This window comes from Tympanuchus pallidicinctus, unplaced genomic scaffold (genome assembly GCF_026119805.1).
Source record: "Tympanuchus pallidicinctus isolate F22 unplaced genomic scaffold, pur_lepc_1.0 scaffold12, whole genome shotgun sequence".
NCBI classification, from domain to species: Eukaryota; Metazoa; Chordata; class Aves; order Galliformes; family Phasianidae; genus Tympanuchus; species Tympanuchus pallidicinctus.
This window is the reverse complement of record NW_026294637.1, coordinates 15,693,516-15,708,554: the sequence shown is the minus strand read 5'-3', so window position 1 is coordinate 15,708,554 and position 15,039 is coordinate 15,693,516. Positions and strand designations below refer to the sequence as shown.

At 38.8% G+C, this 15,039-nt stretch overlaps 1 protein-coding gene across 2 annotated transcripts in view; it reads left to right on the top strand.

Annotated features, from left to right (window-relative positions):
- Positions 1-1,270: 1,270 nt before the first annotated feature.
- Positions 1,271-15,039, top strand: part of RORA (RAR related orphan receptor A) — a 378,614-nt gene continuing 364,845 nt past the window's right edge. The window contains exon 1 of one of the 2 annotated variants that reach the window (XM_052672312.1): positions 1,271-1,392. The gene's annotated coding sequence lies outside the window, so the exon portion shown is untranslated. The remainder of the gene's footprint in view (positions 1,393-15,039) is intronic. The other variant, XM_052672310.1, reaches the window with a different exon arrangement.

The window sequence follows — 15,039 nt, the reverse complement described above, 5'->3', positions numbered from 1 at the left end:
GTGCGATAGGTGCGAGAAACGCGCTGCCTCTCTGACCCCTCCTGAAAGGGCTGCCCTGAGGCTGCCAGCGCTGCGCTACTGGATCAGCTGCTGTTGTGACCCTTAATGGCAGTTTGATTGTTTCTGTGGTGATGAAGTCCATTCCCTTCGAAGTACCTCTGCTTTTAAAATGGTTTTTATTGAAGTAAGCGCAGAGGACGAGTGGCAGCGTTACTTGCCTATTGCTCTGCCACGTGCGTGCATCCGTTGGGCTGACTGGCAGAGCGCTCCACAGCTGTGACATGGGATCTGGTGTGTGGCCCCGGGCAGCTGCTGCTCAAGATGGAGGGACGAACAGCTGCGTTGAATCTAGACCATCGATCGCTGAGCAACTCACTTGCTGTGCTAGGGCATGAAACAGGGTATACCTTGTCCAGAGAGAGCAAGGCAGTGTTGTTCACGCAGTGTGGGATATCCTGCGGTGGTTATGTGAGCACGGCATGTTTTTGTAAGGGAATACTAGTGTAAAGCAGGCTGTGGATCATAGGTTGGAGGTAATAGGCACTGTAGTTCCACATGGCCTTCCTTTCCTCTTGTTTTCTGCTTGGAATGCTGAAGATTCTGGACAAGGAACTCAGTGTCAGTTTTTGTGGTCTTAAGCACCAGGCACAATCTGTTATGGTGCAGTGAGTGGCCTAATTTTTGTCCCTCCTATCTACAACGTCTGTTCTTGATTTTCTCACCTTAAAAGCCAGCACATGTGTACCAGCACCAGTGTCTATTACCCACAACATTTGAAGATGATTTTTTTCTTTAAAAAACAAACAAACAAACAAACAAAAAAAAAAAAAACACTTTCAAAATTGGAAGGAAAAAAAAAAACCAACTCAACTCTAAACATTCATGGTAGGCCTTCCCCAGAAATGCAATGACTAGCATGGCCTGTTAATGAACTCTGTTTAGAATCAAGTTTCTTTTCACGTTTGTGTGGTTCCATAAGGACTTGTTCATGAGCCTCAAAGCAGTATGGCACTTGTCCCATGAAGTGGCAAAGTGTAACAAAGATAACAATGTATACATGGTAGTGGTGACACCAACTGTTACCTGGTCTGTAAACATCAGTAGCAAGCTTCTGCTACTGCAAGAAGTAGCAAGAAGTCTTCAAATGAGACTTCTCACAGCTCTTCAGCTGCTTGTATTCATATGAACTATATTGTGTTGTAAATATGCTTTTTTTTTTTTTGTTTTTTTTTTTTTCTCTGCTGCAGGATAAGTTCTACCTGAAGTTGACTGTATCAAGTGCAAGAGATTTCCTCTGTAGCATGTCTAGTTAAAGATGGAAATTCTCACTGTGGACCAGCAGATTCCACTTCTGTGAGTGGATTTGTCCTGGAATGCTGAGGACTTGTGTATGTAAGTCAAGTTACTATGTGTGCAGTATAAAAGACCTGAGTGTGGAAATCACACCAGAGTGGAATAAAGGAGACACAAATACTTCTTATTAGTTATAATGCCCTGAAGTTACCTTTACATGTTTAATGTGTGCCATAGTGTAGTGTGTTGTACAGAGCCTTTTCTAGACTGCTTACTTGAATGTGGAAGTGAAGAGGAGGGGGAGGTATTCCCCCTCTTGCATCTTGGTATTGTACTGGAGGGTGCTTGATAGGTATATTTGAGTTCTTTTTGTTGTGTTTGTAAGAGTACACTACAGTTTCGTGAGATTACCGAAGGTTTGAGGAACACAACTGAAGAGCATTCTGGCAGCATTGCTGGTTCTGATGTCTTTTGCTATTATGAGTATAGAGAATGATGTCTGGTATTTGAAACTGGGGAGAACTTAGAATTTTGAAATACTTACCAGCAGTAGAATAAAAATGCAAGTAGTTGAGAGAAATCTTGTAAAGTGATATTTGGCCATATAACAGTTAGTATAAAGGTGGCCTGAATAAAAAGAACTTAGAGTGAAGCAGGACTTTTTCCAAATGCTTTTTATACTCTTCAGGAAAAATTAAAGACAATGCCATGTTCAGCATTTAAAAATTTATTTATGGAAAAAATCAGAGGGACTAACTGAAATCTCTTGAACCCATAGTAACACTTCTTTCTGCATGTCTATGTGGTGTGTAGTTAGTCATTTTTGTTGTGCTGTTTTTGTTGTTAGGCAGAAGCTAGAAAATACTAGGTTTACTCCCCTGGGGTACTTCCAAGTAAGGGCAGGCTTAGTAAACAATCCTTTTATTCCACCAATAAACCGCTCCTTAATTGGGGAAAGACACTAGTTTCTCATTAGTGTTAGAACGGGAAGCTAACTCAAGCTTTAAGCCTCACTTTTGACCTATGACAATATTTAGAGCTTTCCATAAGAGGATCTCCACGTGCATCACAATCATTAACAAATTCAACTTTGCCAGCTGCCTTGTGAGGTAGGTAAGCACTGCCTTAGCATGCTGCCTCTACAAATGGGGAAGCTGAGAAACACGATGTGTGCCTTATGGCCTGAAAAAGCACTTTCCAAAACATATAGAAGACGTTCTTGCCTGCGGGAGATTATAGCCTAAGTGAAGATATAATAAATGGATACAAGAGAACAAAGGAGGTTGAGGTGAATGAAGAGACAGGCTGAAAGACTGCATGGTCACTTTGAGACTGATATGCACAATTCAGTCCTATGGGTGTGGATGTTATTTCATAATACTTCAGATTTCTCACTGACATTTGTAGAATTAAAAACCAAGGACAGTTTCCAGAAGCATCATGGACATAGATTAAAATGATGCTAAGCAGCGTAGAGGTCAAATTCTTAGGAAGAAAGCCAAAGCCTTTCATCTACCATAGACAACAAAATAGAAAGGCTGGCATGCTATGACTTGAATGAGACATAGACTGAAGTGACATTTGGATTTTATTAATTGTGGGGAAAAGTCAAAACTCTGACTTGCTACCACTAGCATAGTAGATAGTGCTAACTGCTCAGGACAGGGGAGCCAAGATGTCCTTTGAAAGCTTGTCCCAGCAGTTCAGAGGGGAGAAGCAGCAATTATAAGCAATTTTTTTCCTTAGCTTTCCTCTATTTAAAGCAGCTCTTTTTTTTTTTTTATTCTAAGTAATCAGTCTTGGTGATAGACACTTCCTAGACAATCCTGAGGAAGGAATGTGCTCTCTGTGAGATGATGCTAGATCTGTGGGTGTTTCTGTAATAGCTGTGGACATCTGATTCTATTTCCCAGTGCTGCAAGCTCCAATTGACTCTTTCTGCAAGCCTCCCACTACTTGTGAGTGCCTTAAATAGTTAAGGAATCACCGAATCATCTGTAAGCATAGAATCATGGCGGCTGTAAAGCCAGAAAATTCTACCAAGGAGATTCTGTAGAATTACAAAACTGAAATACATTTGACAAAGCGAGAATCATAGAATCATAGAATCATAGAATCACCAAGGTTGGAAAAGACCTAAAAGATCACCCAGTCCAACCGTTCACCTATTCCCAATAGCTCCTACTAAACCATGTCCCTCAATACAACATCCAGTCTTTCCTTGAACACCCCCAGGGTCGGTGATTCCACCACCTCCCTGGGCAGGTAGCTATTAAAGTGTAATTAACGTTGGAGGCCGTATCTGTGGTGATGTTTGGATGTAAGGGTGCTACTGTTACTTTATTGAGGAAGAGTGTGTCGTTACGGATGGTAATGCAAAATATTTGTTTTGCTGCTGATGTTCTTGTAAGATACCATAGGTATTGCATTAGCAACTGTTTACTGTTTTGGTGCCAGCAGTGAAGTCTGCAGCCTGCATTCAGCAGCTGAACAGTGTTTCTCTTCTTGGACTATAGCAGTAGTACCCTTTGCCACAGTGGTGTTTGTTTTCAGCTGGTTAAATGCATAGTGTATTCTGTTAGAAGAAAAAAGAAAACCTTCAGTGCTGGAGAGAGGGCAGTGGCATCAATGATTGTTAAGTGGTGCTCTAGGAATAGCTGTTACTGTCTTTCATTTTCAACCGTGGTATATTTCTGGGCATGAAAAAAAAATGAAAGATTCCTAGGCCTTTATCCATAGGATCAGTCTAGCAAAAAGTTGCTTGTAGAGAAAGGGAAAATAGAGGTTGGCAATTCAGAGCTAGAAACGATTGGCTGTATTTTGATTAAATGTCATTAGTGCCACTTAATGTCAAATGCTTATTCAGCTTATGATTTAAAGTCATGCAATGCATAGCATTATTGTACATAGGAGACATTCATGCCTCTAGTGCTCAAATAAAGTGTTATTTGCATTCTGGAGCATCCCTAAACATTGTTGTTAGAATTGTTATTTTAAAAATATGTTTTGTCCTGCTTTTAGAGCACACTTAATCTTTTCCCCATTAATCTGCTTTCCCTAAACCTTTCCCTAATACTTCTGAAGGATCCCCGACCTGCTGTGCAGGCTATACAACAGAGCAAATCTAATCATGTCTGGAATTATCATTTTTATCAGTTTAATCCATATTTTTCTGTTATTTGCTTTCCAAATTCTTAGATGTTTTATGTACTGTGGTGAGTAATGGAGCAATTGTGGCCGTTAGTATCTTAAAAAAAAAAACAACAACAAAAAAGCAGCGACAATGCAGCTAAAATAATAGATTTTCTGGAACGTAGCATTAGTGCTCCATGTTCCAAGCTTAATCCTTTGATTTATTGAATATATTTTAGTCTTCAAATTGTAGATCAGTTGAGAAATTGTGTCCCTGTGTTTAACTTTTAGAGCAACTATTCTGAATAGTCCTGATTATCACTTGGGCATTGATCATATGCTCAGCATTCTGTTCTCTTTCTGAATTTGTTTTCATGCTCTCATATGAAGCCTTAAATTGCTATTTTTTTTCTTCAGAAAGCTTTTATAAAATGACTTACAGCTAAGACAGTATCTATTTTCTTTAGGCTACAGTTTGCTGTCATAGAGCGTAGCTACAAGCATCTAAGAGAACACCATCTTAGTTCAAACTAGGAGGCACGTTTGTGGAGCTCATTTGAATTTAGTGGTCTGAATGGAATTTGATTTGATATTTCATTCTTACTCCCCATATCAGTGCTACTTAAGGACATCAGTGAAATGCTAGTACTGGCAAGGTCTTCATCTAACAAAGTAACTACTAGCGATACCCATTTGGATGGGGATGCTTTGTTATAAATACATGAGGTGCTCAAGAGCAAACGAGGTGACTTCGTCTAGATTTTGTATAGGAAGAGCTGTGGAAGTGCCATCCTTCACTTTTGGGGTTTCCTCTTTTCCCTGATGTGTATTCCAGGTAAGCTCTGTAATCAGCGCAGCCTTCTGTTCTACTTCTGTCCATCACTTTTTTTGTTGTGAAGCTGTGGGACACTCAGTGTCAGCTCACTGCTTGTTGTTCTTGTAAAGCTCCACTGCTGCTGCTTCAGTAAGGCTGCTTTGTAAAAATGTAGTTTAGCAGAATTTTTGCATGCATTATCAGGCTGTAAACCATTTGTAGAAGGTTTGATTTGTACTGTTTTCATTCAAAGCAGGACATTAGGGCTCCAGCCACATTTTGTTATCCATTTGAGTAACTTTATTCAATTTAGAGCTCTCTGCCTAACCACGAGCGCTAAATTAATACTAGATTTTCACTCTGCCTAGTGGGAACACTAAATAGATAAATAAAAACCATTGCAGGATAATTGTAGGTGCTGTGGGCTGAAAGCCAAACCAGGCCAGTTCAGCCTTTGAGCTCCGTCTGCCAGCTTTTCTTTTTTCCTTGCCCATCATAATAGGGTATTCAATTATAATCTTTTCTCTGTATGTACAGTGGAGGTTTGCATACAGTGGCCCAGAGGCATTATTAATCTCAGTGCATTTGGAGAGTGAATAAAAAGACTAAAGGTTTAAGGGAAAAATCTCTCTCCCCTGTAGCTGTATTCATCACTTAAGGTCTTTGTCAAAAATGTACTTTTCTTCCTCCCTCCCCCCATTCCTTGGAGCATAAGCTAGAAATGACTCCAGAAGTTAGAGGACAATGGAAGCATTAGTAGAGAGATTATGGATCTTGATGTGGAAGGTGGGGGTTGGGGAAGAAGGTAGAGACAAGGATGGAAATTCATAAATACGTGAGTAGGCCAGTGTTTAGCAGTGCTTAAGAAGCAAACAGGGGTGTAATCAATCAGGGTGAAGCTTTCCAGGCCTTTTGGAAAGAGTTAATACGAGGGCTGTTTCTATTGCTGGCAAATAGATTAGTTAGGTTGCAAGCTTATTATAATCATCTAAAGAAAATTATTGAGGAAAAAAATACATGTATTTGATTTCAATCAATTACAGAAAATCACAAAGATGCTGGAAGAATTCTGTTGGGGGAAAAAGTCTTCTGGGAAGGTTTGGTGAGTGATTCTTCTCTTGCACTTTCTGTGTGCTTCCCTGTAATGTTCTCATGGAAACCTAAACTACCTTAGTGTTTTGGAGAAACTGAATATCATGGCTACTACTGAAGGGATTTTGAGTTGAGCAGGGGTGTGTGGATCCGTAGTCTCGTGTCAGCATTATAAATCTAGCTAGTATGATTTTCAAGGCAGTTTCCTGTCTGTTTTCTGCAATGTGATAGCCTGGATCAGCAATAGGGCATGATGGAGCAAGTAGCAAAGTCATCCAAGTTGTAATCTTTATTTGTTGTAGGTTAACCATTCATAAAATGTAGCATTCCAGATCATCATGCCAGGAAATGTTCTTTCCTGTGAGAGCAGTAGATATTGGTGCCATATACTTTATTTTGATGGTCAAGCTGCATTGAAGACCTTAGAATAGCAGTATTGCTGCCTCTGCTTCAATGAAGTTGCTTCATTCTGTTGGTAGCTACAAAACCGTTTACAGTGCTTTTCTTGTAGTGCTCCTGTGCAGGTCCTGCTGACTATTCCTTAAAATAAAAGTAGCTGTTTACTGATGTACTGAGTCCTTTCCAAATATTTAGATGCTAACATCTTTGGAGAAGTTTTAAGTGCACAGCCAACTGCCAGATGCAATCTAAGTAGAAATGTACATTATGTTGCTCAATTAGATTTTCAGTTATGCTTATGAAAGCTGCTTTCTCGTATGCCACTGACATAATTAAACACTATTAGAAATTATTCTAAGTGACAAACAATTAGTCCTCTCTTCCCCTGCTCTTTCTTCCCTTTTGATAGTATTTATACGTGACTACTCAATAATAATAATAAAAAATACTGTTTAAATAACTTGTCAGTGTCTAATATTTAAAAAAAAAAAAAAAAAAAAATCAAACCAAAAAGAAACCCAACAGAACTTAAAATGTGCAAAGAACCCCAGACTACAACTGAAACCAAATGAAAAAATTCCACACCTCAGATATTGTAGAATTCCCCAGTGGAAGGCTTCACGCCTGCCTACTAGTAAACTGGTATTCTGTGGAATCTGATTTAACCTGGATAATGCTTTAACAGTGTCTTCCAGCATAAAAGCTTTAACATTTCACATCAGGACCTTGATTTACTTACCATCTGCTCAGAGGTCTGTCATCAACAGAGATGATTTCTAGCTCCCTTCAGATAACTGGCGTTGGCAGAGTTCTGCTAAACAGTCTATAACCTTGAAGAGAAGGAGTATATGATAACTCATGCATGTCGGTTAACCTTTCAGAGGTGTAATTGTCTTATTTCCTAAATAAAACTGTCAACTACTTCAGTTTTTTCCTAATCTTTTTTTTCCTCCCACCGTCAGAAAAGGACAATAGGAGATAAGGAGGAAAATGTGCTATTTTTGGTTTTAATTTGTATTAACATCATTAACAAACTTTTATTTTAGTAATACTTTTCTGTATTATTCACTGCTATGGTAGTGATGCTTATTTCAGAATGATTTCAAGAATGTACTTGTGGCTTAAAAAAAAAAAAAGCTAGTGCTACTATCTCATAGAACTTATCCCAGCAAACTCTAGAAACTTAATGGGATCGGGTTGTCAAAAGTCAGTCAAAAACTGACTGACCTCAATTTTAGCTTTAACACCAAGTCTGCCATTTGGGGAGGCTAATAATACATTTCTTAGGCTGTCAAGTTAATGACTGAATTAGTCATTAAATTTAAAGAGCAAAAGAATATTTCCGTAGAGGCAGCTACATTTTTATGTTTGCTTAGACTGACGTTTAGATGTTGGTTAGGCAGGTTTCCTATTATTTTGTAGTATATTCCTAGTCTTCATTCTTTTGGCTGGTTGAGGTGGAGGATTTTCTCTTCGGATAGCTAGGAAAAGAATCACAGTTCTTTCCAGTGAATCTGGATGAACTGGCTGTGAACAGAACACTGTGTTCTACCTAACTGAACGTTGCTCCTGATTTATTTTATTTTTATTTTGGGGACAATTTTGATGATGACAGGGTCCCACTTGTAGTGGTAATGAGAACTATAAGCCTGGGCAAAGAGTTTAAGATGAGCTTGAGCTCTCCTTTCTAAGCTTTAAACATGTTTGAACCCATATTGTTCAGACTATGGTCTTTGCACGAACATAGACAATTATTTAGTTGAATCCTTTAGATAAATCCTTTTCAGCAGGACTTTCTCTCATGGGAAGCTCTACCAAATATGGGTTAACTTAGGCCACTTCTGTCAAAAGAAGAAAGGAACTGGGATGGAAGAAGGGCCAGTAAGCCGCACTGTGAGCCAGCAGGGAGATGGAGAGTGGCAGGCATGTTTAATCCAAAGCACAGCTTTATGGTTGAGGGCTTGCAATCAACATCTAACTGAGGCAGATGATTGTAGTTTGGGGGGGGGGGGGAATAAGAGAAACCCTGAAAATTTGACTCTTGATTTTTTCCAGTAACTTTTTAACATGATGTCTGTGATTAATGGGTTCTTTATTCTACTGTTCAGAAGCAAGTTGGAATGCAAGGTGACTTTCTAAGGAACAGGCTGTGTGCAATCTACTTTGAGGCTTTGTATACTGTGAGGGAAAGCAAGCTCCCATGTTCACTGTAGTGTCTGGTTTTTCTAGGTACTTCCAGCAAGTTAGCATAGATCTTTTTTCTACATGGTAGGGGAAGTCTCACCATATGAGCTGATAATTTCTTACTGGAATTAGTTGAGTTGATGTAGTGAAGGTCTGGTACCTGCCTGCTTCCTCCTTTTGTATCTGACTGTCAGGTGTGTTCAGTGTTTATAAGCAACTGAGAATTTACAGATGTTGTCAAGCATGCAATGAATTAGTGGGCCCCTTGCTGCTTTAGTAAACTGAAATAAATTGACTGGGGCTAACTTGGATTACTGTTGGACAGGTAACAGATGAGAAGTATAACTGCTGGAAAGAAAACAAACAAAAAAAAGGCCTAGGTCCACAATAGATTCTCCATAGGGAATGCTAGATTTCTCTGCTGCATGAAGGACTGGTAACCTGGAGGGACTGGGCAAAAAGTCTCAACTATGTTTACTTGATGTAAACATTCATTCTGCAGTAGTGAAAATGTGGTTGTGAAACTTGATTCTGTGGAAAAATCTCTGAAGATGTATACAAGCTTTGCATGTCAGCAGCTCTCTAACAGAATTCTCTACAGCTTAGTCTGTATAAACAGGAGTGTCATTACTGTTTCACACACAGAACACAGAGATAGAATAATTGGCATAAAGTTGGTTAATAGTGCCAGTCTGCTTTTGGGTCTCTGGAGGCCAGCTGAGAATTATACTGCAAACTGTCCTTCAGTCCTTGCTTCTAAAGAAGCTGTTAGGAGACTTTTTAATGCTTAATTCTTAAAAATATTTATTCAGTGAAATGTTGGATGGGCTGGATATCAATTTTAATGGCATTATTCCTGATGTACGTTGTTTCCTCTAAGATGAAAAACAGAATAATGCGACTCTGAGTGGTGTCCAGGTGCAGCAACACCTTTTTGTATTGCGTTTGAATTCCTGACTATGCGCTAGGACTGCAATTAATTCAGAATAAGGTTTGGCATAAAACACTGTAATTTGGCTGTAAAGGAGCCCAAATTAGCTTAGCTGTGATTAGCTTATGAATGTTTCTTTACTGTTAGTGATTGACAGGATTCCCATGGACTTCATACTACAAATAAATATGATTTATTCCTTAATGAAAGTCATTGCTAGGCATGTTAAAATAAAAGAAGCTACACTGCAAACCCATTGTTGCTTTTTTTTTTTTTAAACACTTAAGCTCGTTAATTACTGTGCAAGTAGTATTCATAAACATCTGTATTGTAAGCCATTGTTGTCTGCATATGGACGTGGTTGGTTTTTATTCATTTCTGGGTACTGACGAGATGAGGTTATGAAGATTTTTTGTGGAAATGTCTGAACACTACTGTGTACAGAAGTTGGTCATTTGTTAGGCATGAGTTCCTGTGCCTCAAAGTGTCTCATGATAAATGTCAAACACATTGAGATACTCAGGTATCAAAGCTAAAAAGACTGTGCTTCTGCAGAAGCTAGTTTTCTGTTCCTAGTGTATTGTAGGATGTACAAGTTTGGGACTTTCTTGGTGGGATTTTGACAGATTTAGACTGTCTGGCACTCATTTAAAGCAGGTGATCTTGATTGTTTAATTCTGAAGATTTTTGAGAAGTCATATTCGTAGTCTTAATGGCTGCCTGCCATTCAACTTAGTCTGCTCTGCTTCAATTTTGTTCTGCAGAGGCACAAGGGAAGCTGGAAAGGAAGCAAACTTACTTGAGAGAAGGGGAATTCATGGTACTAGAATCTTCTTTTTTTTTTATGACGTTTTGCCTAAGTTTCTCTCATTGGGACTGTCATTGACATTTTTGCTTCGTATTTGTCTGCATCCTGTGCTCAGCATTTTTTTTTTTGAATCATGCTTGGTAAAACTCACCAAAGGGTAGATCATCAGGCCAAACTCTTCCCTTTTACTAGGGCCTATTGTGAAGCATTTTTTCTGTCTTTCCAAGTGTCACCTATTCTAATACCTTAAGTTGTTCTGACCAGCCTTCAAAGCCAGGAAAGTGTACAGAAACATCTGTAGATGGAAACCCTTTCCAGGTGTTTCATTTAAAAACAAAACAGCAACAACAAAAAACCCCAAACATCTTCTAATGTTAAAACAGAGATGTAGAACTCTGGTTTCTGAACAGAAGGTTGGTTTAGTTACCAGATAGCCCCTCTGATCGGTAGTAGCACAAATGAATGGATTTTTCATCTGCAGAAGGCAGAGAGAAAAGAGGAAAGAATCCTGAGAGGACAGAAATCAATTTCTACTTGCTGATCCCCTCTGGCTTGTGATTCTTTCAGTCATTCACTGATGCCATAAATTAGGGCAGCATGAAGGGTCCAGAATGAAGCAGGGCACCCTGCCTCAGCAGGAGCGTTCAAGCTTCTGTGTATGACACGAGTCCATTCTCCCCTTTCCACACTGAGTGGAGCTCTGGCACAGGGGGAGGACCTTTCCCTGTTCTCTTATTTTGTTCTGATAATCTTAGGTGTTGGAGATACAAGAGCGTAATTATTTTGTAGGCACTTAATATTCTTTTTATATACTTTTTCTATTTAATTTTTTAACTAGCTATGCTTTTTATCAAATGTCCTAGCTATGTTTCCCTGATTTATTTTCTTATTTAATAGACTGACATCTCCAGACATCTCCATCATTAGCAGTAGTAGATGATTTTGATAAATATTTGGAAGCTGCCCAGGTCATGCATCGCCTTCAGATAAAGCATTCTTCTGTTTAGAGGTCCTCCATTGATCTTCTCACTTTTAAAGTTCCTCCAAAATGTGTGAGAGCAGGCTGAAAACATAAGTTAGGCTTACAGCAAATACTGCTACCCTTTTATTGAATTAGATAAGTAGAAGGTAATGCAGTCTGATCATGAACTAACATGACCAGAAATGAAAAGGACCAGATCTTCTCTCTTCTTTCTATTGTTCTGGAGCCAGAATCCTGCTATTCCACTCACTGCATGGTTTCTGTCTTGTCGTTTAGTCATGGAGGAAAGGTGTACTCTAAATCTGTACAAATTGAAGCTTGATTCTATATTCAAGTGATAGTCTTTACTTTTCCAAGTACTTCCTGCAGATCATTCTTTTCTGCTATTTTCATCTTTTGGGAAGCCATTTTCACGTCACAAATAATGAGAGGTTTAATATTACATAAGCTTTGGGAAAACAATGTTGAGTAAGAAGGTGAAATTATTCAAGATACTTTTTAAAGCAGGCCAATCTATCTGTAGCTATTTTGAAAACTTTTTCATATTGTACATTTCCACTGTGGTCAGGATTTAGGCACAGTAATTACCATCCTACTAGAAGTCTATATGTTGCAGTGGGTATTTGTACCATAATGATGGTAAATGCAAGCCATGTCTTATTTTTCAAACATATTATATTAAGGAATCATTCATCTGCTTCAGGCTAACATTTTGGTGCAGATCTCTGGGTGCCTTGCAGACAAGACAGGTGTAAAGATTTCAAATGCTGCATCCTAATCAAACTTGATTTTAATGAAAATATCTTAAGAGAAAAGTGAAAGTATGTAATTGACCTGTCTTTGTTCATCTGAATGTGATTCAGAAAAGAAATTCAATAATAACCAACAGAGACATCACTTAAGCATACAGAAACTGTTACTGTCAGATATGCAAACAGGGAGGGGGAAAAAACCTCCAACTGCTCATTGATTTCAACTGAGATGAATTACATCTATAGATACCAGCAATTCTGACTATGTTTAAAGGCATTGTCCATATAATAAAAATATGCATTCTGTATGGTTCTGGATGTCAGGTGTGGTTGGGAATGACTCTGAGTGGAATAACAAATTATCACTAGTCAGGCTTACACTGTATGCTGGTGGGCACCAAGCCTGTTATGCCACAGAAAATCTTCACTATGAATTTCTTAAGGTGTTTTGAGTCTGCCTGGCTTACTGAATCTCTTGTACACAGTAGTGGGCTCTGCTTTTCAAAAGGAACTTTGTCCCACAGGGCTGGGGACCAAACAACAGAAAATATGTGCCAAAGATCAGGAGAAGAATTTGAGGTAAATGTCCTTATGGAATCGTTTGTTGCTTCATCAAATATTGAAGAATGTTTTGAGAATATTTACAATTATTTAAGAGCATACCAGCAAGAGTTCTGTTTGTAAAACCAGGAACTCAACCCAGAAGCAGTAAGTACCCAGCATTCCGGGAAAATAAAGTTGCAACAGGAATCAGTGTTGGAAGAAAACTGGCCTAATCACTAGGTTTTGCCTGTTGATGGTGGAGCCCAATTCTGCTCTTCCAATCCCAGCTGTAAAGAATTAGCTTTGAATAGTTTCAATACAGCTGGGTGTGACGTGCATTTCTTAGCCTGTCTTCTGCAGAAACAGTGCCTTGTTATGTTTACCAAAGTGAACAATAATGCCAAATAATTTGATAGGCAGAAGAAGCTAAAAGACTGTTGGGGACCATAAATATTATCTGTAGATTCATTAGATAGAAGCTATGGGATCTTGACTTGAGCAGTATGCAATGCATTGCAGTAAATGACGTGTTTACTTCAGAGTAAATGAGGGGTAATGTTTTTAAACTTGAAAGAGGATATGTGGAGGTTAGATTCAATTGAAGGGGGGTTGTTGTGTTTTTTTTTTTTTTTTTTGTATTGAGGTGTCAGATAGTGGAACATGTTGCCTAGAGTAGTTGTGGGTACTCCATCACTGGAATTATTTAGGTCTGGTTAGATGAGGATTAGGGCAACCTGATTGTGGCAGGAAGATTGGAACAGGTGATCTTTAAAGGTCCCTTCTGGTCCAAACCATTCTATGATTGTAAATGTGAGAGGTTAGGTTTCTAAGGGAGGGAATGAGCCTCTTGCTCTGTTAAATGCAATACTAATTACCTTGGTAAATAGTAAGGCTAGAAAACAAAATATTGCATTGCAAAGTAAATATATCAGGCAATTAAAAACACAAATCAGTACTTCAGAAGAAGTGGAGGAAAGATGTACTCTACCATCAAATCAATTTTATCACTATGAGAAGCCAGATTATGATTGTTTTCCAACTTTCATTATAAAAAGAGAAATGCCATTTGTCCTGGGAGGCAGAGCTGTAGGTCTTAGGAGGTTGTAGCTGCCATATTTGACAGCTCTCATGCAGTGCTGTGCAAAGGAAGGATGTGATCAATACGATACAGTAGAGAATTCTTGTAAGGATTTAACTAGTTTGTTTTGATTAAACATGCCAGCTACAAGGAAGTGACAACAATTTCTGCCATATGTAAACAGAACAATTTTGTAATCCATTTATTGACTGCTGTAACTGATGGAAAAGCTTTACCGTCAGCACAATATGTTCAAATCATCCCCTTTTTCTTCCAAAAAAGCCCAACACCACCAACAAAAAACACAGACCAGCAGGCACAGCCTGTTGAGACTGTGAGGAGCCCTGTTGTGCAAGCTAGTCAATAAAGAATTACAGTAATCTAATCCTGAAGAAAGACAAAAGTGTAAATAGCCTTTTGAAAGGCTTCTTGAGTTGGAAATGACAACTACTTGGCAGCAGCCTTTTGAAATGGTCTGGAGATACTCTGGTAATGGAGATGAAATGCTCCTGCGGTCTAACATGATTTTTAAATGTTTCCAGCTCCTAAAGAAACCATTTGATTGCAAACCAGAAAAATATGTGATGGAGGAATAACCTCCTTTGAGATTTACAGCCAAGAGGCAGTGTGTCTGCTTTGTCCAAGGAAAGTTTGACCCAGGGTATTGAAAATTCACCAGAAATTGTACCGCTGATATTATCCAGTCTGCATCTGTTACAATGGGTAAGCTTCATACAGCTTCTTGAGACAATTACTGCTCTTAGGCCACAGTATGGTATCTGTACGTCATTCCTACTGTGGGACTTGTGTCTTCTTCTTAGAGTGCTGAAAGACTTAGTGAGCCAGTTCAATCTGCCATCTTCATCCTGCACAGACCTTTGTGCCGATCTTCTGGACAACTTAAACTCATAATTGCTGACTTTTATTTTTTTAGGACTTAAGATAATTTTTCTTCATGTGCTGTTAGTAAAGACATTTTCCATTTCATGCGCAAAAGATTTTAGCAGAATAATGCTGTCTGATAGAACAAT